Raw genomic sequence first — 25,726 nt, 5'->3', positions numbered from 1 at the left:
GACACACTTATAAACTTGATAATTGGTTCCAGGGGTACACGGGCAGCAGTGATCTGGTCAGTGGAGGCCTAGTGGAAGGAGGGACCGCAGACAGGCTTCGGAGGCCTAACACAATAAAATGGGCTGGCTGTAGGCAATTTAAAATTGGTTCCAGGGGTACACGGGCAGCAGTGGTCTGGTCAGTGGAGGCCTAGTGGAAGGAGGGACCACAGACAGGCTTCGAAGGCCTAACATAATAAAATGGGCTGGCTGTAGGCACTTTATAATTGGTTCCAGGGGTACACGGGCAGCAGTGGTCTGGTCAGTGGAGGCCTAGTGGAAGGAGGGACCGCAGACAGGCTTCGAAGGCCTAACATAATAAAATGGGCTGGCTGTAGGCACTTTAAAATTGGTTCCAGGGGTACACGGGCAGCAGTGGTCTGGTCAGTGGAGGCCTAGTGGAAGGAAGGACCGCAGACAGGCTTCGAAGGCCTAACATGATAAAATGGGCTGGCTGTAGGCACTTTATAATTGGTTCCAGGGGTACACGGGCAGCAGTGGTCTGGTCAGTGGAGGCCTAGTGGAAGGAGGGACCGCAGACAGGCTTTGAAGGCCTAACATGATAAAATGGGCTGGCTGTAGGCACTTTAAAATTGGTTCCAGGGGTACACGGGCAGCAGTGGTCTGGTCAGTGGAGGCCTAGTGGAAGGAGGGACCGCAGACAGGCTTCGAAGGCCTAACATAATAAAATGGGCTGGCTGTAGGCACTTTAAAATTGGTTCCAGGGGTACACGGGCAGCAGTGGTCTGGTCAGTGGAGGCCTAGTGGAAGGAGGGACCACAGACAGGCTTCGAAGGCCTAACATAATAAAATGGGCTGGCTGTAGGCACTTTATAATTGGTTCCAGGGGTACACGGGCAGCAGTGGTCTGGTCAGTGGAGGCCTAGTGGAAGGAGGGACCGCAGACAGGCTTCGAAGGCCTAACATAATAAAATGGGCTGGCTGTAGGCACTTTAAAATTGGTTCCAGGGGTACACGGGCAGCAGTGGTCTGGTCAGTGGAGGCCTAGTGGAAGGAAGGACCGCAGACAGGCTTCGAAGGCCTAACATGATAAAATGGGCTGGCTGTAGGCACTTTATAATTGGTTCCAGGGGTACACGGGCAGCAGTGGTCTGGTCAGTGGAGGCCTAGTGGAAGGAGGGACCGCAGACAGGCTTTGAAGGCCTAACATGATAAAATGGGCTGGCTGTAGGCACTTTAAAATTGGTTCCAGGGGTACACGGGCAGCAGTGGTCTGGTCAGTGGAGGCCTAGTGGAAGGAGGGACCGCAGACAGGCTTCGAAGGCCTAACATAATAAAATGGGCTGGCTGTAGGCACTTTAAAATAGGTTCCAGGGGTACACGGGCAGCAGTGGTCTGGTCAGTGGAGGCCTAGTGGAAGGAAGGACCGCAGACAGGCTTCGAAGGCCTAACATGATAAAATGGGCTGGCTGTAGGCACTTTATAATTGGTTCCAGGGGTACACGGGCAGCAGTGGTCTGGTCAGTGGAGGCCTAGTGGAAGGAGGGACCGCAGACAGGCTTTGAAGGCCTAACATGATAAAATGGGCTGGCTGTAGGCACTTTATAATTGGTTCCAGGGGTACACGGGCAGCAGTGGTCTGGTCAGTGGAGGCCTAGTGGAAGGAGGGACCGCAGACAGGCTTCGAAGGCCTAACATAATAAAATGGGCTGGCTGTAGGCACTGTAAAATAGGTTCCAGGGGTACACGGGCAGCAGTGGTGTGGTCAACGGAGGCCTAGTGGAAGGAGGGACCGCAGACAGGCTTCGGAGGCCTAACACAATAAAATGGGCTGGCTGTAGGCACTTTAAAATTGGTTCCAGGGGTACACGGGCAGCAGTGGTCTGGTCAGTGGAGGCCTAGTGGAAGGAGGGACCGCAGACAGGCTTCGGAGGCCTAACACAATAAAATGGGCTGGCTGTAGGCACTTTAAAATTGGTTCCAGGGGTACACGGGCAGCAGTGGTCTGGTCAGTGGAGGCCTAGTGGAAGGAGGGACCGCAGACAGGCTTCGGAGGCCTAACACAATAAAATGGGCTGGCTGTAGGCACTGTAAAATAGGTTCCAGGGGTACACGGGCAGCAGTGGTGTGGTCAACGGAGGCCGATTGTAATGAGTGTCTGCCAGTTAGTAGTCAAAAAACAACAAATAAATGTGAATGTCTCGCATTAAAACAAAGACACTAAAGGGTGCAATCATTAGGTTCAGGGGTGGGATCCTCTGCGTTGTTTCAGACCTACTAATTTAGCGCAAAGTATTTACTGTGGTAAATAGAGGACACTGCCCCTGACTATGTTATGTACCATCATACATGTCAACACAATGGTATTGTCAGTGGCAGGTATGGAAGGATGTCAGCGCATAGACTAAACATTGGTGGAAGTGTGAGAGATAACTGTGGAAGTGGTAGAGCAATGTTTGACCTGGGGGTGGGTGAACTCTCTTGTGGCCGGCGGTACAGGCCCAGGGCCCCTCATGTTACAACAGTGTGTCTGACGTTGGGTGCGCACCACCACCGCCAGAGACACTTTATTGTACTATGAGGGACCCAGTACCAATGCCGTCGACCAAAAGCGAGCACACCCACCTCTTCAGGCAAACAGCTGTCTCACGGGTGCTTGCGCCAAGTCGCGATACCACGGCCCCGTGTGGGGAGTTTGGCCATTTAGGGAGGTGTAAACATGTCATATGCCGGACAATCAGCTGCAGAAAATTAGACATTAGAAAAGTAATTCACAGTAGTCCACAGGCAAGAGCTTTTCATAGGAAAGCTAGGTGTCGGCCGGGCAAGGTGGGGCAAAAGATTTTGAAATCCAGTTGTGGTTCATTTTAATGAATGTTAGATCGTCAACATTTTGGGTAGCCAGACGAGTCCTTTTTTCGGTTAATATTGAACCTGCAGCACTGAATACTCTTTCTGATAGGACACTTGCTGCCGGGCAAGCAAGCTCCTGCAATGCATATTCTGCCAATTCTGGCCAGGTGTCTAATTTTGAGGCCCAGTAATCAAATGGGAATGACGGTTGAGGGAGAACATCGATAAGGGATGAAAAATAGTTAGTAACCATACTGGACAAATGTTGTCTCCTGTCACTTTCAATTGATGCAGCAGTACCTGTCCTGTCTGCGGTCATAGCAAAATCACTCCACAACCTGGTCAGAAAACCCCTTTGTCCAACGCCACTTCTGATGTGTGCACCCCTAACACTACTAATCTGCTGCCCCCTGGAGCTCGTGTGATAACGATCACGTGCGCTGTGTGCTGGGAATGCCTGAAGCAAACGGTCAACAAGAGTTGATTGTTTGGTTGCTAATATTAGTTCCAAGTTCTCATGTGGCATAATATTTTGCAATTTGCCTTTATAGCGTGGATCAAGGAGGCAGGCCAACCAGTAATCGTCATCGTTCATCATTTTCGTTATGCGTGTGTCCCTTTTTAGGATACGTAAGGCATAATCCGCCATGTGGGCCAAAGTTCCAGTTGTTAAATCTCCGGTTGTGATTGGTTGAGGGGCAGTTTCAGGCAAATCTACGTCACTTGTGTCCCTCAAAAAACCAGAACCCGGCCTTGCCACGCAACCAATTTCCAGTGCCCCCGGGAAAGCTTCCGCATTAAAAATATACTCATCCCCATCATCCTCCTCGTCCTCCACCTCCTCTTCGCCCGCTACCTCGTCCTGTACACTGCCCTGACCAGACAATGGCTGACTGTCATCAAGGCTTTCCTCTTCCTCTGGTGCAGACGCCTGCTCCTTTATGTGCGTCAAACTTTGCATCAGCAGACGCATTAGGGGGATGCTCATGCTTATTACGGCGTTGTCTGCACTAACCAGCCGTGTGCATTCCTCAAAACACTGAAGGACTTGACACATGTCTTGTATCTTGGACCACTGCACACCAGACAACTCCATGTCTGCCATCCTACTGCCTGCCCGTGTATGTGTATCCTCCCACAAAAACATAACAGCCCGCCTCTGTTGGCACAGTCTCTGAAGCATGTGCAGTGTTGAGTTCCACCTTGTTGCAACGTCTATGATTAGGCGATGCTGGGGAAGGTTCAAAGACCGCTGATAGGTCTGCATACGGCTGGAGTGTACAGGCGAACGTCGGATATGTGAGCAAAGTCCACGCACTTTGAGGAGCAGGTCGGAGAACCCAGGATAAGTTTTCAATAAGCACTGCACCACCAGGTTTAAGGTGTGAGCCAGGCAAGGAATGTGTTTCAGTTGGGAAAGGGAGATGGCAGCCATGAAATTCCTTCCGTTATCACTCACTACCTTGCCTGCCTCAAGATCTACTGTGCCCAGCCACGACTGCGTTTCTTGTTGCAAGAACTCGGACAGAACTTCCGCGGTGTGTCTGTTGTCGCCCAAACACTTCATAGCCAATACAGCCTGCTGACGCTTGGCAGTAGCTGGCCCATAATGGGACAACTGGTGTGCAACAGTGTCATCTGCCGATGGAGTGGTTGGCCGACTGTGGTCTGTGGAAGAGCTGTAGCTTCTGCAGGAGGACGAGCAGGAGGAGGAGGAGGTGGTGCGAACGCCTACAGCCAACTGTTTCCTAGACCGTGGGCTAGGCACAACTGTCCCGAAATTGATGTCCCCTGAGGACCCTGCATCCACCACATTCACCCAGTGTGCCGTGATGGACACATAACGTCCCTGGCCATGCCTACTGGTCCATGCATCTGTAGTCAGGTGCACCTTTGTATTCACAGATTGCCTGAGTGCATGGACGATGCGCTGTTTAACATGCTGGTGCAGGGCCGGGATGGCTTTTCTGGAAAAAAAGTGTCGACTGGGTAGCTCGTATCGTGGTTCAGCGTACTCCATCAGGGCTTTGAAAGCTTCGCTTTCAACTAACCGGTAGGGCATCATCTCTAACGATATTAGTCTAGCTATGTGGGCGTTAAAACCCTGTGTACGCGGATGCGAGGATATGTACTTCCTTTTTCTAACCAGAGTCTCATGTAGTGTGAGCTGAACTGGAGAGATGGAGATCGTGGAACTTGCGGGTGTGCCGGTGGACATGGCAGACTGCGAGACGGTTGGAGATGGTATTGTTTCCGCCGGTGACCTAGATGCAATATTTCCTCCTACAAAACTGGTGATTCCCTGACCCTGAGTGCTTTTGGCTGGCAAAGAAACCTGCACAGATACTGCCGGTGGTGCGGAAAATGGTGGCCTTACAGTGACGGAAGGGATGTTGCGTTGCTGACTAGCTTCATTGGCCGAGGGTGCTACAACCTTAAGGGACGTTTGGTAGTTAGTCCAGGCTTGAAAATGCATGGTGGTTAAGTGTCTATGCATGCAACTAGTATTGAGACATTTCAGATTCTGACCTCTGCTTAAGCTAGTTGAACATTTTTGACAGATGACTTTGCGCTGATCAATTGGATGTTGTTTAAAAAAATGCCAGACTGCACTCTTCCTAGCATCGGATCCCTTTTCAGGTATTGCAGACTGAGCTTTAACCGGATGGCCACGCTGTCCTCCAACAGGTTTTGGCTTTGACACGTGTTTTGGGCCAGATACGGGCCCGGCAGATGGAACCTGTTGCGATGTTGATGCCTGCTGCGGCCCCTCCTCCACCTCCGCTTCTGAACTACTGCTGCCTGCACCCTGTTCCCCCAATGGCTGCCAATCGGGGTCAATAACTGGGTCATCTATTAACTCCTCTTCGAGCTTGTGTGCAACTTCGTCTGTGTCACTGTGTCGGTCGGTGGTATAGCGTTCGTGGCGGGGCAACATAGTCTCATCAGGGTCTGATTGTGGATCAGTACCCTGAGAGGGCAATGTGGTGGTCTGAGTCAAAGGAGCAGCATAGTACTCTGGCTGTGGCTGTGCATCAGTGCACTCCATGTCAGAATCAACTTGTAATGGGCATGGCCTGTTAAGTGTTTCACTTTGTAAGCCAGGGACGGTATGTGTAAAGAGCTCCATGGAGTAACCCGTTGTGTCGCCTGCTGCATCCTTCTCTCTTGTTGTAGTTTTTGCTGAAGAGGACAAGGAAGCGACTTGTCCCTGACCGTGGACATCCACAAGCGACGCGCTGCTTTTACATTTACCAGTTTCAGAAGAGGAGGCAAAAGAGCTAGAGGCTGAGTCTGCAATGTAAGCCAAAACTTGCTGTTGCTGCTCCGCCTTTAAAAGCGGTTTTCCTACTCCCAGAAAAGAGAGCGTTCGAGGCCTTGTGTAGCCAGACGACGAAACTGGCTCCACAGCTCCAGACTTACGTGGAATATTTTTATCCCCACGACCACCTGATGCTCCACTACCACTACCATCATTACCAGCTGACAATGAACGCCCACGGCCACGACCTCTTGCACCAGACTTCCTCATTGTTTTAAAAACTTAACCAAAGTAACTTTATTTGTTGCTGTCAAACAAGTTACACGGTAAGCTATAACTTCAGTATGATTTCAATATCCCTTAACAGGTTGGTGAGACCACAAGGAAAATCAGGCACAATGTTACACACTCTGTTTTCTGTGGCACAAAATCACAGAGATGCCACACACGCAGGACTGTCACTCAAGCACAAATGTCAATATTAATCTCCCACCTTTTTTTTTTTTTTTCCCTCAGGGAGACTTTAGAAACCAAATAAGATAAATTGTTTTTTTCAGGGACAATTTAGAAACCAAATAATAATAATAAAAAAAAAAAAAGCTTTCTATGGCCCAGTGCCCACTGAGTGAGAGATGGCACACACAGGAGTCAGTATTAATCTCCCACTGATGGATGTAGTGTTTTTTTTTTTCAGGTAGATTTTAGAACCCAAATCAAGCAAAAAAATAAATAGGCTTTCTATGGCCCACTGAGTGAGAGATGGCGCTCACAGGAGTCAGGATCAGGAGTGGCACACAAGCCCTGAGGACAGTATTAATCTCCCACTGATGGATGTAGTGTTTTTTTTTTCAGTTAGATTTTAGAACCCAAATCAAGCAAAAAAATAAATAGGCTTTCTATGGCCCACTGAGTGAGAGATGGCGCTCACAGGAGTCAGGATCAGGAGTGGCACACAAGCCCTGAGGACAGTATTAATCTCCCACTGATGGATGTAGTGTTTTTTTTTCAGGTAGATTTTAGAACCCAAATCAAGCAAAAAAATAAATAGGCTTTCTATGGCCCACTGAGTGAGAGATGGCGCGCACAGGAGTCAGGATCAGGAGTGGCACACAAGCCCTGAGGACAGTATTAATCTCCCACTGATGGATGTAGTGTTTTTTTTTTCAGTTAGATTTTAGAACCCAAATCAAGCAAAAAAATAAATAGGCTTTCTATGGCCCACTGAGTGAGAGATGGCGCTCACAGGAGTCAGGATCAGGAGTGGCACACAAGCCCTGAGGACAGTATTAATCTCCCACTGATGGATGTAGTGGGTTTTTTTTTCAGTTAGATTTTAGAACCCAAATCAAGCAAAAAAATAAATAGGCTTTCTATGGCCCACTGAGTGAGAGATGGCGCTCACAGGAGTCAGGATCAGGAGTGGCACACAAGCCCTGAGGACAGTATTAATCTCCCACTGATGGATGTAGTGATTTTTTTTTCAGTTAGATTTTAGAACCCAAATCAAGCAAAAAAATAAATAGGCTTTCTATGGCCCACTGAGTGAGAGATGGCGCTCACAGGAGTCAGGATCAGGAGTGGCACACAAGCCCTGAGGACAATATTAATCTCCCACTGATGGATGTAGTGATTTTTTTTTTCAGTTAGATTTTAGAACCCAAATCAAGCAAAAAAATAAATAGGCTTTCTATGGCCCACTGAGTGAGAGATGGCACGCACAGGAGTCAGGATCAGGAGTGGCACACAAGCCCTGAGGACAATATTAATCTCCCACTGATTGATGTAGTGTTTTTTTTTCAGGTAGATTTTAGAACCCAAATCAAGCAAAAAAATAAATAGGCTTTCTATGGCCCACTGTGTGAGAGATGGCGCTCACAGGAGTCAGGATCAGGAGTGGCACACAAGCCCTGAGGACAGTATTAATCTCCCACTGATGGATGTAGTGTTTTTTTTTTCAGGTAGATTTTAGAACCCAAATCAAGCAAAAAAATAAATAGGCTTTCTATGGCCCACTGAGTGAGAGATGGCACACACAGGAGTCAGGATCAGGAGTGGCACACAAGCCCTGAGGACAGTATTAATCTCCCACTGATGGATGTAGTGTTTTTTTTTTTTCAGTTAGATTTTAGAACCCAAATCAAGCAAAAAAATAAATAGGCTTTCTATGGCCCACTGAGTGAGAGATCGCACACACAGGAGTCAGGAGTGGCACACAAGCCCTGAGGACAGTATTAATCTCCCACTGATGGATGTAGTGTTTTTTTTTTTTCAGGTAGATTTTAGAACCCAAATCAAGCAAAAAAATAAATAGGCTTTCTATGGCCCACTGAGTGAGAGATGGCGCTCACAGGAGTCAGGATCAGGAGTGGCACACAAGCCCTGAGGACAGTATTAATCTCCCACTGATGGATGTAGTGATTTTTTTTTTCAGTTAGATTTTAGAACCCAAATCAAGCAAAAAAATAAATAGGCTTTCTATGGCCCACTGAGTGAGAGATGGCGCTCACAGGAGTCAGGATCAGGAGTGGCACACAAGCCCTGAGGACAGTATTAATCTCCCACTGATGGATGTAGTGTTTTTTTTTTCAGTTAGATTTTAGAACCCAAATCAAGCAAAAAAATAAATAGGTTTTCTATGGCCCACTGAGTGAGAGATGGCGCGCACAGGAGTCAGGATCAGGAGTGGCACACAAGCCCTGAGGACAGTATTAATCTCCCACTGATGGATGTAGTGATTTTTTTTCAGTTAGATTTTAGAACCCAAATCAAGCAAAAAAATAAATAGGCTTTCTATGGCCCACTGTGTGAGAGATGGCGCTCACAGGAGTCAGGATCAGGAGTGGCACACAAGCCCTGAGGACAGTATTAATCTCCCACTGATGGATGTAGTGATTTTTTTTTCAGTTAGATTTTAGAACCCAAATCAAGCAAAAAAATAAATAGGCTTTCTATGGCCCACTGAGTGAGAGATGGCGCGCACAGGAGTCAGGATCAGGAGTGGCACACAAGCCCTGAGGACAATATTAATCTCCCACTGATTGATGTAGTGTTTTTTTTTTCAGGTAGATTTTAGAACCCAAATCAAGCAAAAAAATAAATAGGCTTTCTATGGCCCACTGAGTGAGAGATGGCGCACACAGGGATGGCACACACACGGATGGCACTCTAGCAGAAATGCAAATCTTAATCTCCCACAAAAAAAAAAAAAAAAAAACAGGGACTGTCCTACAATTACTATCTCCCTGCAGTAATCTCAGCCAGGTATGGCAGGCAGCAATAGGAGTGGACTGATGCACAAATTAAATAAAAAGTGTGGACAAACAAAAAAGATAGCTGTGCAGAAAGGAAGGAACAAGAGGATATGTGCTTTGAAAAAAGCAGTTGGTTTCCACAGTGGCGTACACACAGCAATACAGCTATCACGGAGCCTTCTAGGGCAGCCCAATGAGCTACAGCGCTGAGAGAAAAAAAAAATGTAGCTTCCACTGTCCCTGCACACCGAAGGTGGTGTTGGACAGTGGAAATCGCTACAGCACAAGCGGTTTGGTGGTTAGTGGACCCTGCCTAACGCTATCCCTGCTTCTGACGAAGCGGCAGCAACCTCTCCCTAAGCTCAGATCAGCAGCAGTGAGATGGTGGTCGGCGGGAACGCCCCTTTTTAGCCCCTGTGACGCCGCAGACAGCAAGCCAATCACTGCAATGCCCTTCTCTAAGATGGTGGGGACCACGACCTATGTCATCACGCTGCCCACACTCTGCGTTCACCTTCATTGGCTGAGAAATGGCGCTTTTCGCGTCATTGAAACGCGACTTTGGCGCGAAAGTCGCGTACCGCATGGCCGACAAGCACAGGGGTCGGATCGGGTTTCATGAGACGCCGACTTAGCCAAAAGTCGGCGACTTTTGAAAATGAACGACCCGTTTCGCTCAACCCTAGCCCTCACTAATGTCTCTAGTGATCTACTAACAGCTAAATCTAATGGTCACTATTCCATGCTAATTCTCTTGGATCTCTCCGCAGCATTCGATACTGTGGATCATCAGCTCCTCCTCACTATGCTCCACTCCATCGGTCTCAAAGACACCGTTCTCTCCTGGTTTTCCTCCTATCTCTCTGACCGATCCTTCACTGTATCTTTTGCTGGTTCCTCCTCCTCTCACCTTCCCATTACTGTTGGGTTTCCTCAAGGATCAGTCCTAGGCCCCCTCCTCTTCTCTTTGTATACTGCCCCTATTGGACAATCAGTAGATTTGGTTTCCAGTACCATCTCTATGCTGATGACACCCAATTATACACTTCTTCTTCTGATATCACACTTGCCTTTTTAGAAAACACCAGTGATTGTCTTACCGCTGTCTCTAACATCATGTCCTCCCTCTATCTGAAACTGAACCTGTCAAAAACTGATCTCCTCGTGTTCTCTACCTCTACTAACCCACCTTTGCCTGACATTGCCATCTCCGTGTGTGGTTCCACCATTACTCCTAAGTAGGGTTGAGCGACTTTTATTTTTATAGGATCGGGTCGGGTTTCACGAAACCCGACTTTCTCAAAAGTCGGGTCGAGTGAAATCGGCCGATCCTATAAAAAAGTCGGGGTCGGGGTCGGCCGAAACACGAAACCCAATGCAGTGCAATGGGATACTATGGTTCCCAGGGTCTGAAGGAGAGGAAACTCTCCTTCAGGCCCTGGGATCGATATTTACGTGTAAAATAAAGAATTAAAATAAAAAAAATTGATATACTCACCCTCTGACGCACCCTGGTAGTAACCGGCATCTTCCGTTCCTAAAAATGGCGCTTGAAAGACCTTTCGAATGCTTCACGGCTTGTGATTGGTCGCGGCGGCCCACGTGACCGCTGAGCGACCAATCACAAGCCGGTGACTTAATTCTCAGGTCCTGTTCTGGTTCTCAGGTACATGAGAATTACGTCACGGCTTGTGAATGGTCGCTGAGCGGTCACGTGGGCCGCCGCGACCAATCACAAAGCCGTGACGTCATCGGAAGGTCCTTCACGCGTTCATTCTTAAGAAGGAAGGCTGCTGGAAAGAAGCAGGGCGCGTACGAGGGTGAGTATATACCTAATAGGAATATACTCACCCTCGGCTTCTTTCCGGCAGCCTTCCTTCTTAAGAATGAACGCGTGAAGGACCTTCCGATGACGTCACGTGAAGCATTCGAAAGGTCTTTCAAGCGCCATTTTTAGGAACGGAAGATGCCGGTTACCAGCGGCGATGTCCAGGCTGCGTCGGAGAGGTGAGCATATCAATATTTTTTATTTTAATTCTTTATTTTACACTTAAATGTGGATTCTGATACCGATTTCCGATATCGCAAACATATCGGAACTCGGTATCGGAATCCCGATACCAGATTCAGAAGATCGCCGACCTCATGGCCGACCCCACACAGGGGTCGGGTCGGGTTTCATGAAACCCGACTTTGCCAAAAGTCGGCGACTTCTGAAAATGGTCGACCCGTTTCGCTCAACCCTACTCCTAAGCAACATGCCCGCTGCCTTGGGGTCATCCTTGATTCTGAGCTTTCTTTCACCCCCCACATCCGATCATTGGCTCGCTCATCTTATCTGCATCTCAAAAACATTTCTAGAATTTGCCCTTTTCCTACTTTCAACACTGCAAAAACTCTTACTGTTTCACTCATTCTTTCTTGTCTGGACTATTGTAACTCTCTCTTAATTGGCCTCCCTCTTACCAAACTCTCCCCGCTCCAATCTGTCCTGAATGCTGCTGCCAGGATTATATTCCTCACCAACCTTTACATCGATGCCTCTACCCTGTGCCAGTCGTTACACTGGCTACCCATCCACTCAAGAATCCAGTACAAAACTATTACCCTCATCCACAAAGCACTCCATGGCTCAGCACCACTCTACATCTCCTCCCTGGTCTCAGTCTACCACCCTACCCGTGCTCTCCGTTCTGCTAATGACCTGAGGTTAGAAAAAAGACAAGGCGCCCCCAATGTGTCACACTGTTTAAAAAACACACATACAATCCTTTGTAGGGAATGTGCTCACCTATTGAAGTTGTGAAACTGGGTCACAACTCCCAAGAAGGCATAATCGTAGCAGCAGGTCTCCACAAGAATCCAAAAGGATGCTGGAGGTAATAGTCTTAGGCGAACTGAAGACCGCGCACACGAGGTAGATTTAGGGTGGTTTATTGAAGCCTACGCGTTTCAAGAGCTATCTTGCTCTCTTCTCTAGCTCTTAAAACGCGTAGGCTTCAATAAACCACCCTAAATCTACCTCGTGTGCGCGGTCTTCAGTTCGCCTAAGACAATGACCTGAGGTTAGCATCCTCAATAATCAGAACCTCCCACTCCTGTCTCCAAGACTTTTCACGTGCTTCGCCAATCCTTTGGAATGCACTACCCAGGTTAATAAGATTAATCCCCAATCCCCACAGTTTTAAGCGTGCCCTAAAAATGCATTTATTCAGACTGGCCTACCGCCTCAATGCATTAACTTAACTATCCCTGTGTGGCCCATTTAAAAAAACAAAACAAACAAAAAAAACCTTAAACCTTAATCAGGTTCCTCACATCATGTTCTCATGCATTTCATGCAGATAATAGCCCACTGTGTCTCTACTGTTACATACTTAGGCTGTTAATTGGTTCATGCAGCTTTACATGAACACCCGATCCTTACACTATGGCTGGTCCAAACAATGAAAGCTATTGTTACCATCCAACTCTCGTGTCTCCCTTTTTCCTATAGATTGTAAGCTTGCGTGCAGGGCCCTCACTCCTCTTGGTATCTATCTTGACCTGTGATTTTAGTTATGCTGTAATGTCTATTGTCTGTACAAATCCCCTCTATAATTTGTAAAACGCTGCGGAATGTGTTGGCGCTATATAAATAAAATTATTATTATTATTTATTAAATGAGAAGGTGTGTCCAAACTTTTGGTCTGTACTGTAGATCTCAATGCATACATATAAAGGCTACATTACTGTCTGCTGCTGCGTATTTTATATATACCTAGCTGCAGTTATCTGTGTCAATTTTTTTTCTTTTTAATTTGCAGCTTATATGCTTATGCTCATTTTATTAGAAAGCAATCCATAGCCCCCTGTTTTCTACATTAATTTGCTTTGTCATTTGTCACACTGCAGACTACACCCAGGTCATTGCAATACAAGAGCGTGAAAATCAAGGCCACATTTTGATCAGTCTGTTATATCTGGGTGATGCCTTGTGAATCCGTGGTATCTAAATCTTTGCTTTGCAGGCATACGTTGCATTGTTTTGTCTGCTAGCCTTGGTCTACTCAGTATTTAGTGTTAAAATTAAATAAATAAATTAAAAAAAGTATACAGTCTGTTATTTTCGTCAGACGCTTGGTGAATCTGTGGTGCCAAAATCTTCACTTTGCAAGGCATACGTTGCATTGTTTTGTCTGCTAGCCTTCAGCTAACCATTATTTAGTGTTTTTTAAAAAAAGTGTTTTAAAAAAAATTTTCTTAAAAAAAAGGTCACACACTTAAACGGTCTGTTATTTCCGTCAGACACCTGGTGTATCTGTGGTGTCAAAATCTCTGCTTTGCAGGCATATGTTGCATTGTTTTGTCTGCTAGCCTTTGACTAATCATTATTAAGTGTTTTCAAAAATTAAAAAAAATGTTTACAGTCTGTTATCTCCATCAGACGCCTGGTGTATCTGTGGTGTCAAAATCTTCACTTTGCAGGCATACATTGCATTGTATTGTCTGCTAGCCTTGGTCTACTCAGTATTTAGTGTTTTCAGAAATTAAAAAAATAAAAAAAAATTTATACACAAATGATGTTTTCCCCTCAAGCTTTAAACATGCCTCCATCACACCTATCCTCAAAAAGCCCTCTCTTGACCCATCCTCTGTATCTAGCTATCGCCCTATATCACTTCTCCCCTATGCCTCAAAACTACTGGAACAACACGTCTACCTTGAACTGTCCTCCCATCTCTCTTCTTGCTCCCTCTTTGACCGCTTACAATCTGGCTTCCGGTCACACCATTCCACTGAAACTGCCCTAACTAAGGTCACCACTGACCTTTTAACCGCCAAGAGCAAGCGACACTACTCTGTTCTCCTCCTCCTCGACCTGTCGGCTGCCTTTGACACAGTGGACCATTCCCTATTATTACAGACCCTCTCATCCCTTGGCATCACAGACTTGGCCCTATCCTGGATCTCATCATACCTAACAGACCGGACATTCAGCGTCTCCCACTCACACACCACCTCCTCACCTCGCCCCCTCTCTGTCGGAGTCCCACAAGGTTCAGTCCTTGGGCCCCTGCTCTTCTCCATTTACACCTTTGGCCTGGGACAGCTCATAGAATCTCATGGCTTTCAGTATCACCTCTATGCTGATGACACACAGATCTACATCTCTGGACCAGATATCACCTCCCTACTAACCAGAATCCCTCAATGTCTGTCCACTATTTCATCCTTCTTCTCCGCTAAATTTCTGAAACTTAACATGGACAAAACAGAATTCATCATCTTTCCCCCATCTCACGTGACCCCCCCAACGAACCTATCCATTACAGTAAATGGCTGCCCACTCTCCCCAGTCCCACAAGCTCGCTGCCTCGGGGTTATCCTTGACGCTGATCTCTCCTTCAAACCACATATCCATGCCCTTTCCACTTCCTGCCGACTTCAACTCAAAAATATTGCACGAATCCGTTCATTCCTCAACCAAGAATCTGCAAAAACCCTAGTCCATGCCCTCATCATCTCTCGTCTTGACTACTGCAACCTCCTGCTCTGTGGCCTCCCCTCAAACACTCTCGCACCCCTCCAATCTATTCTAAACTCTGCTGCCCGACTAATCCACCTGTCCCCCCGCTATTCTCCGGCCTCTCCCCTCTGTCAATCCCTTCACTGGCTCCCCATTGCCCAGAGACTCCAGTACAAAACCCTAACCATGACGTACAAAGCCATCCACAACCTGTCTCCTCCTTACATCTGTGACCTCATCTCCCGGTACTTTCCTACACGCAACCTCCGATCCTCACAAGATCTCCTTCTCTACTCCCCTCTTATCTCCTCTTCCCACAATCGTATACAAGATTTCTCTCACGTATCACCCCTACTCTGGAACCCTCTACCACAACACATCAGACTCTCGCCCACCATCGAAACCTTCAAAAAGAATCTGAAGACCCACCTCTTCCGACAAGCCTACAACCTGCAGTAACCACCGATCAACCAACCGCTGCACGATCAGCTCTATCCTCACCTACTGTATTCTCACCCATCCCTTGTAGATTGTGAGCCCTCGCGGGCAGGGTCCTCACTCCTCCTGTACCAGTTATGACTTGTATTGTTCAAGATTATTGTACTTGTTTTTATTATGTATACCCCTCCTCACTTGTAAAGCGCCATGGAATAAATGGCGCTATAACAATAAATAATAATAATAATAATAATAATACAGTCTGTTATCTCCGTCAGAGGCTTGGTGTATCTGTGGTGCCAAAATCTTCGCTTTGCAAGGCATACGTTGCATTGTTTTGTCTGCTAGCCTTCAGCTAATCATTATTTAGTGTTTTAGAAAAATAATTCTTAAAAAAAGGTCACACACTTAAACGGTCTGTTATCTCCGTCAGACACCTGGTGTATCTGTGGTGTCAAAATCTTCGCTTTGCAGGCATATGTTGCATTGTTTTGTCTGCTAGCCTTCGACTAATCATTATTAAGTGTTTTCAAAAATTAAAAAAAATGTATACAGTCTGTTATCTCCATCAGACGCCTGGTGTATCTGTGGTGTCAAAATCTTCACTTTGCAGGCATACATTGCATTGTATTGTCTGCTAGCCTTGGTCTACTCAGTATTTAGTGTTTTCAGAAATTAAAAAAATACAAAAAATGTATACAGCCTGTTTGCTCCGTCAGATGCCTGGTATATCTGTGGTGTCAAAATCTTCGCTTTGCAGGCATACGTTGCATTGTTTTGCCTGCTAGTCCTGGTCTACTCAGTATTTAGTGTTTTCAAAATTAAAAAAAAATAAAAAATTATTATACAGTCTGTTATCTCCATCTGACGCCTTGTGAATCTGTGGTATCTAAATCTTTGCTTTGTAGGCATGCGTTGCATTGTTTTGTCTGCTAGCCTTCAGCCAACTCAGTATTTAGTGTTTTCAAAAATTAAAAAAATTAAAAAAATGTATACAGTCTGTTATCTCCGTCAGACGCCTGGTGTATTGGTGGTGTCCAAATTTTCGCTTTGCAGGCATTGTATTTTTTTTGTCTGCTAGCCTTGATTCACTCATTATTTTGTGGTTACATTTTTTTTATTTTAAAAAGACAACATGTTTTAAGTGTCTGTTATCTCCGTCAGATGCTCGGTGTATCTGTGGTCTCCAAATACTTGCTTTTCAGGCATACTGATTACATATAAGTTTTCTCCAAATTAATCCATTTGAATTGAGCTTTTAAAATATTTCAGTAGTCCATTTAAAATGGGCAAGGTAAGGGGCAAGGGATAGGGAAGTGGATGTGATGCTGATGATGCATGCAGAGGACGAGGCCGTGGCCAAGCTGAAAGTGGGCCACAATAATGACCCACATCTTCTCGCTCGACCTTCCTATTCCAATTTCTAGGGGACCGCAGCACACCACTATTGAAGCCAGAGCAGTGTGAAACAGTTGTTTGTTGGATAGCGGATAATGCTTCCATTCACTTAGCCACCACCACCACGTCTTCCACACAGTCAAGTATGAGTAGCCGTGTGTGTGGACCAGATATTAATCACCCTGATCCTCCTTCCTCCCACCATGCTGAGTGCCCTGAGACAACTGACCCCACACTTGGACACTCCAAAGAGCTGTTCAGTTTTCCCTTTAAAGATTCCAGACTCTCGGAAAATCAACTTGAAGTGGGGCCAGATGAGATCGCATGTAGCGATGCCTAAAGATTTGAACAGCCATGGTCACATGAAGGTGATGGTGGGAAAGTGTCACAAGAGGTGGACACAATTGCCAGAAAGTCAGGAGGAGGAGCAGGGTGCGGATGTGGAAGACGAGGTGGTGGATGACATGGTGACTGACCCAACATGGCATGGAGGACATGCAGCACACATGGGGAAGGAGGCAACAACAGGCAGGAAGAAGCAGTGTGGTGGCCACAGACAGAAGGCGTGCATCCGTTCCCTGTAAGGCTACTTTCACACTAGCGTCGTGCGCTGCACGTTGCTATGTGACGTTGCGGCGCACCGACGCTAGCTGTGGAAGCGCCGCACAACGGGGGCAGCGGATGCTGTTTTTCAACGCATCCTCTGCCCCATTGTGAGGTGCGGGGAGGCAGGGGCGGAGTTCCGGCCGCGCATGCGCGGTCGGAAATGCTGCAGACGATGCACCAAAAAACATTACATGTAACTTTTTTGGTGGCGACGGTCCGACGCAACACGACGCAACCGTCGCACGACGGTTGCGACGTGTGGCAATGCGTCGCACTGCGTCGTTAATAAAAGTCTATGGAGAAAAAACGCTTCCTGCAAGCACTTTTGCAGGATGCGTTTTTTCTCCAAAATGACGCATAGCGACGTGCAGTGCACGACGCTAGTGTGAAAGTAGCCTTACACCAACATGAGGGAAGTTGCCATTCCAACTGTTAGATCTTCCTGAGTCTGGTTAATTTTTAAAGACTCTGCCGATAACTCCAAACAGGCCATTTGCAGCACCTGCCATGACTGCATCACCAGGGATAGTAAAACTACCAGTCGGACCACCACCAGCATGATTAAGCACATGGCAGTAAAGCACCCGACTTTGTGGGCCGAACCCCAGGCTCCAGGAACACTGTCTGCAGGTGACACCACTGCTTCTTCTACTGTTTGCGTAGAAAATAATCCCCAATTCACCATGCATGTGAAGATGCCTCATGCCCTGCACCTGTTGTTGCCCACAGTCAACCAGCACCATCATCAAGCCCATCCACATCCTTGTCCCAGCGCAGCCTTCAGTTGTCTATACCCCAGTAATTGGAATGCAAGCAAAAATACCCAGCCAACGCCCCACAGGCCACAGTACTAAATTCTAATATTTCTCGTCTGCTTGCGCTCGAAATGTTGACTTTTAGATTTGTTGAGATCGAAGCTTTCCACAACCTGATGGCAGCGGCCGTCCCAAGGTACTCGATCCCCAGTCGCCACTATTTCTCCAGGTGTGCCGTACCGGCATTACACCAGCAAGTGTCCCATAACATTACTCGTGCCCTCAACAATGCTGTTACTGGGAAAGTCCACCTAACCATGGACACGTGGACAAGTGCTTGTGGGCAGGGACGGTACATCTCACTGACAGCACACTGGGTTAACATAGTGGAAGCCGGGACCCAGTCGGACCTTTGAATGGAACACAACCTCCCCACGCCGAGGATTGCAGGCCCTACGTCAATCAGGGTTGCCCACACAGTCTACAGCTCCTGCACCTCCTCCTCCTCTTCAGCCTCCATCTCTGAAATGAACATCAGTCAGAAAGCTGGAAGCACTGCAGCACTGCCTCAACCAAGCGGCAACAGGCTGTGCTGAAACTAATCTGCTAAGGTGACAAACTGCACAATGCTGAAGAGTTGTGAACAGCACTGAAAGAGCAGTCAGATATTTGGATGACACCGCTGAACCTACTGCCAGGCATGGTCGTGTGTGACAATGGCCGGAACCTGGTGGCGGCTTTGAGGCAAGGTGAGCTCACACACGTACCTTGCCTGGCCCATGTGCTAAACCTCATCGCTCAACGTTTTCTCAAAAGGTACGCAGAGCTGCCGGGCCTGCAAGTGAAAGTATGCAGTCTGTCTGCCCATTTTAGAAAGTCAGCTACAGCTTCAGCCCTTGCTGTGCTTCAGCAGCGTACGCAGCTTCCGGCTTACCGACTGGTGTGTGATGTCCCCACGTGTTGGAACTCTACACTGCATATGTTGGAAAGGATTTGTGAGCAGAAGAGGGCAGTTGTTGACCACCAGCATCAACAAGGCCATCGATATTCAGTTCAGACTCTACACATAAGACCATAGGAGTGGACATGGATGTCATACATATGTACCATCCTCCAAACCTTTGAGGACGGCACCAAGATGGTGAGCGGCGATGACACCATCCGACTTCTCCTGCATTCTAAAAACCTCTCTGCTCACAATTAAAGAGGATACATTGTAGGCAGAGCACGAGGACATGGAGCAAGGAACCATGCAGGAGGATTACACTCAGCCCAGCCTCTTGTTGTCCCAACGTAGATTGGTAGACAATGAGGAGAAGGAGGAAGAACAGGAGATACTTTCATGCGCTATAGACAGTACTACAAGCACAGCTGTCATACCGTTTGTTCAGCATGGATGGCTTGAGGACAGGGAGGAGGACTGCATGGTCAGTTGTTCTGTTGGTGAGGACACGGAAGTCTTGCCTGTTAGCAGTCTGGCACGCATGGCTGACTTTATGTTGCGCTGCATTTCCCATGACCCTCGCATTATTAAAATTTTGGGTGACACTTATTACTGGTTGGTGACACTTCTAGACTCACGCTACAAGGAGAACTTTCAATCTCTTCTTCCAGAGGCAGACAGGTGTACTAAAATGTTGCAGTACCAGAGGGCCCTTCTAGCGGAATTGCTTAAAAACTTCCTATCTGAGAACGCTGACAGCAGATGTCAGAGTTTGTTGTACAACCAAGGAGTGCAAGCGAGAGAGACAGAAGTACAATCCAACTCAGGCAGGGGAATAATGGCAAAGTTCTGGGACAGTTTTCTCAGACCCTCCCATTGTGCCGGCACAGAGGCAAGGGGTGCTTTCACAAGAAGTGCAATGTTTGGGAAGAAGGTGAGGAAGTACCTTGTAGATCATACAAACACCCTCCGGGATTCCTCTGTGCCTTTTAATTATTGGGTATCCAAGCTGGACATGTGGCATGAACTGGCTCTCTACGCCTTGGAGGTCCTGGCCTGCCCTGCTGCTAGCGTTCCATCAGATCGGGTTTTTAGTACTGCTGGTTGAATTATAACGGATAAGTGCATCCGTCTGTCAACTGAAAATGCTGACAGGCTGACTCTTATAAAAATGAACAAGGGCTGGATTGGGCAAGACCTCTGTACACCACCAAGTGAAAACAGCAAAACACAACCTCAAATACAGTGTCTTTTTTGTGGAGGTGTATTCTCATGCACCTCTTCACAACCACACATGGGTATACCCTTCCTGATTTGGTCTGTTTGGTGTTATCCTCCTCCTTATCCTCATCCTCATCATCCACAAACATACGAATACCAGGGTGAATGTATTCCGTGATGCAATAGTCACTCATTTTTTTGTGCAAGGGTGTCTATGATGCCCATAAATATTTTCTTAAAAATGTACCTACCCCCCATGGGGAAATGTTTGTCAGCCCATGCACTTCGTGTATGGGTGCAGCGCCCCAGAGTCCTGGTCGTTGCAGTACTGTGGCTCCGCCGCTAAGGGGGCTATGGTACGTCTGATGGCACTGAAGGAGTTCATCTGACCAGGTATCACATACACCAATACATTTCACAGTCTGGCCTCCAGGGGGAGCTAAGGGTACTATTCATTAGGCCACTCCTCACAGTCTGGTAAAACTGGGGGTTAGGCAGGAAGTTAGGAAGAAAGCTGACTGGGTTGGAACCAGGCAACACCTTGTGGCAGAGGGTGTTGTAGGGGAAGATTCGGTAGGGTCCCTGTCAGGGGTGGGATCCTGACAGAGGCCTGGCAAATGGAGAGAAAGCTACGGGACCGCGCCTGCACTTCATAGCGGCGGTGCCCTAAGAAAGGATAAGAAGCGAGATTTATTGTGCTGAGTAGTGTTGAGCGATACCGTCCGATACTTGAAAGTATCGGTATCGGAAAGTATCGGCCGATACCGTCACAGTATCGGAATCCAATCCGATACCGATACCCGATACCAATACAAGTCAATGGGACTCAGGTATCGGACGGTATTCCTGATGGTTCCCAGGGTCTGAAGGAGAGGAAACTCTCCTTCAGGCCCTGGGAACCATATAAATGTGTAAAAGAAAGAATTAAAATAAAAAATATCGCTATACTCACCTGTCCGACGCAGCCGGGACTTCAGCGAGGGAACCGGCAGCGTTGTTTGTTTAAAAATCGCGCTATTACTTGGTTACGTGAATTCCCGGCTTGTGATTGGTCAGGTCGGCCATGTTGCCGGGACGCGGACCAATCACAGCAAGCCGTGACGAAATTACGTCACGGCTTGCTGTGATTGGTCCGCGTCCCGGCAATATGGCCGCCCTGACCAATCACAAGCCGGGACGTCACGGGAGGCTGGACACGCGCTCATTTTAAAATGGGCGCGTGTCCAGCCTCCCGTGACGTCACGGCTTGTGATTGGTTGCGCCGCGATCAACCAATCACAAGCCGGGAGGCTGGACGCGCTCATTTTGAAATGGGCGCGTGTCCAGCCTCCCGTGACGTCACGGCTTGTGATTGGTTGCGCCGCGATCAACCAATCACAAGCCGGGAGGCTGGACGCGCTCATTTTGAAATGGGCGCGTGTCCAGCCTCCCGGCTTGTGATTGGTTGACCGCGACGCAACCAATCACAAGCCGTGACGTCACGGGAGGCTGGACACGCGCCCTTTTTAAAATGAGCGCGTTTCCAGCCTCCCGTGACGTCACGGCTTGTGATTGGTTAATGGCGGCCATGTTGCCGGGACGCGGACCAATCACAGCAAGCCGTGACGTATTTTCGTCACGGCTTGCTGTGATTGGTCCGCGGCCCGGCAACATGGCCGCCCTGACCAATCACAAGCCGGGACTTCGCGTAACCATGTAAAAGCGGGAATTTTAAACAAACAACGCTGCCGGTTCCTGCGCTGAGGTCCCGGCTGCGTCGGAGAGGTGAGTATAGCGATATTTTTTATTTTAATTCTCTATTTTACACATTTTAACATTAATGTTGTTCCGATTCCCGATACCCGATACCACAAGAGTATCGGAATCCCGGTATCGGAATTCCGATACAGCAAGTATCGGCCGATACCCGATACTTGCAGCATCGGAATGCTCAACACTAGTGCTGAGTGAGAAACGAGATCAACGCAACAGGGAGAAATACCAGTAGGAGTCGTGCTGTTAGACCGAGGCAACATCCTACTGAGGCGTAAATAACCGGTGGCTGGAACGCCGAGGAAGTACAGGGCTCTAAGCATTACTTCAAACCAACGGCAGGGCAGAGAGCTATAGGCTGGCTGTCTCACCTACATCACCTACGCAGACATAGGGGGCAACTTGTGGAGAGGGGCGACTCTAGGGTCCCGGAAGAGCTCCGAGCCTTCCCGTCATACGGGTGCGTCCTACCATAAGAACTGGGGGACGAGAAGAAGAAGAAGAACATCTGAATCGAGTTGTGAGGGAACACGAGAAACAGACACAACAGTTGTGGGGACTATCCCGTAAGCACAGCAGGGGAGGACCACAACACATAAGCGCTAGAAGGAAGGCACAGATTTCCACCTGCGAAGGGAACTCTGGAGGTGCCATCGGACCGGCCGGACTTGCGCAGCCCGGCTAACCGTATTCCGGACTGAGGACCCAGAAGCCTTCAGTAAAGAGGTAAAGAGACTGCAACCTGGTGTCTTCGTTATTTACTGCACCGCACCACCACCACCTTTCACATCTATCATTGTGCGCCCCTCAGCAGGGTCACGGACCGGGTCTAGCCACCGTGACAACCCCAGAGCAGAGACTCACAGGCCCGGTACTGGGTACCCCTCGGCCCTGCGGCAGTGGGGGCGCTACAACTTGGCGTCACGCACAGGATCTACTTAAGCCTGAAGAATCGGGTCATGTGTGCCTTGGAACTGTGATTTATTGTACTTGGACTGTGACTTATTGCAAAGACTGTGTATTGCCACTTGCCGCCAGAAGTTCCCGCCAAAACCGCCACCATTACAGCGCTAAGGAGAGCGCAGGAGAAAAAGAAGGGCGTGGAGTGGGCGTAGACAAGCTGGAGAGCACGAAAGACAATGGCCGCCCAGTCTAAATATTTCTGCACTGTGAGGACGTGTCCGTCAGCAGCCGAGATCCGCCTCCTAATCCTCAATGGAGGGCGGAGACAACGAAAACAAAACCGCCCACGAAGGAGAGAGTGGGAAAAGGACCAGGAAGAAGAAGTCAGCGACATGGAGGACGCCATGGCGAGCCACCCAGAGCCAGAGCGTGGGGTAGGAGCAGAGGACTCCCCCAGCTACCCGGAGGGGCACCGCAACCAGGCCTCCACCGCTGATATTGATTTCCTGCAGGCCGGAGTGGATGAGCTCGGCGACCAACTCCGGCGGAATCAGTTGAGCACTGAGGCCGGGTGGGAGAAGACCTTCATCGGGAGCCTCACCAGACGTCTGTCGGCAGCCTCGTCTGGTCCGGAGCAGGAAAGAAGTTCCAGCGCTCCGGAGCCAGGAAGCAAGTGTGCACATTTGCACTTGACTACAGGGAGGCTGAGCAGATCAGTCCAATAAGTTTGATATCGGTATTTGGCTTTGGAGTATCTGAGGCATATCAGTGGCTAATTATATGTATGGGTACACCATAGATGTTTTTCCAATCATGTGTGGTATCGTTATAAAATAAAACAAAAAATAAGCCATAAAATAAAACATAGGCACCATGCACTTTAACCTGTCTGTATAGCTGCCGTTATCATATTGATGCATCTATATTAATAGCTACTAGGTGGCATATCGAATGCTATGTTTATACTGTATGAGATTTAGATACTGTGGATTTTTTTCACCAGGACCTATGTTAGATTGGAGGCATCATTAACATTACATTTATGTGTTTATATTTATGATTGAGATACTTTTTCTCTTTTGTTTGAAATAAAGTTTGTATTTTTTAACTATACATTCTTGTGGCCTATCTATATGAATTTCTTAGAGAGGTCTTGTGTTACTCCTTTACATAGGGCCTAGTTTTAAATGAGGCCTTCCTCAACGTGTCATCATTGTCCCCCACTAGATCACCAGAGTTAACATGTTCTGTGCTGCTACAGCCAGTCCAATTTTTGGCAAGGGTGTCTATGAGGCCCATAAAATATTTTTTAAAAATGTACCCCATGGAGAAATGTTTGTCAGTCCATGCACTTAGTGTATGGGCATTACAAGTCTAGGAGACATGGTCCTTTACATTGGGCCTAGTTTTTAATAAGGCCTTCCTCCACATATCATCATTCTCTGCCACTAGAACACCATGGTGAACATGTTGTATTCTGCTACAGCCATTCAATTTTTGGGCAAGGGTGTCTATGATCCCCATAATAAAAAAAATTTAAATGTACCCCACATGGGGAAATGATTGTCAGCCCATGCACTTAGTGTATGGGCATTACAAGTCTAGGAGACACCCTCCTTTACATTGGGCCTAATGAGGCCTTCCTCCAAGTCTCATCATCCACCACTAGTGATCACTGATGAGTGAACGTGCTCGCCACTTCTCGGTGCTTGCCCGAGTATCACTGTTCCCGGTGTACTCGGCGACCACCGAGCATTTCCTATTGTATCAAATATTTATTTCATATAAGAAAATGCAAATTAAGTGTGTAAAAATCATACAATGTGATCTTCTGGATTTTTTTTAGATTCTGTCTCTCTTAGTTGAAGAGTACCTAAGATAAAAATTACAGACCTCTATATTCTTTGTAGTTGGGAAAACTTGCTAAATCGGCAGTGTATCTGTGACAATGCAGCATTTTATCTTAACCAGACATCTATTTTCAGTAAGCCAGGAGGAAAAGACTGTTATCTACATGTTGACTCTTCATTTTATGCGTTTGTTCTTCAGTTTGTCAAGAACCATATACTGTTGTCATATGAGTCTTAAACGTTGATTTTTGATATTTTTGAATGGCTAATGTTAACCTCTTCAGTCAGCTTCTGCAACTTATTATCTGCTATCTTTGCAACGCAGTGATGCAGGGTCATTGAACAATGGATGTTTCCTTGATATGTTGAATGACCATTGTGTGGGTCCTGTGGCTTGTTGACTTGCAAAACATAGGAGTAAAAACTATGCAAATTGATTAACTAGACAAACAATGCGAGTTAACCTCATCACATCTTCCTCTTGACCTCTGGATACTGGATTGAAGGACAACAGTTGTGAGCTATATAAGTGGGATATGCCTTTAACAATATATATCCAGACATTCAAGTCAGTCCAGAGATTCAAAGAACCAGAGTCTCTTTACAAAACCACAGCCAGGAACACTCTACAGGATAGCTGTCAGATCATGGCTCCATCATGAGTGACACAAATTTGACATTCTTCAGGATGCCAGCTTAGAAGACCACTGCTCTGGCTAAAAGAATACAGATCTGCTCTATTGACCATCACTGAACCATTGATACATTTGGGGTAGTCAGGATTTGGACCCATCGGTCACCTTAGCCCAATGGATATGTTTGGAAAAGCCAGGAATGGGACCCACTGGTCACCTGGCTCCATGGAAATGTTTGGAGAAGCCAGGTTGTGACCCTCCGGTCACTTGGGCTTGTACCTCAATGGATGTCACCTTCCTAACATTGTTGTTACCTCCTCTATGTGTGCCACAGGTGGGGGTAGTCAAC

Source organism: Ranitomeya variabilis, chromosome 5 (genome assembly GCF_051348905.1).
Source record: "Ranitomeya variabilis isolate aRanVar5 chromosome 5, aRanVar5.hap1, whole genome shotgun sequence".
Lineage (NCBI taxonomy): Eukaryota > Metazoa > Chordata > Amphibia > Anura > Dendrobatidae > Ranitomeya > Ranitomeya variabilis.
This window is presented reverse-complemented; position numbering follows the sequence as displayed.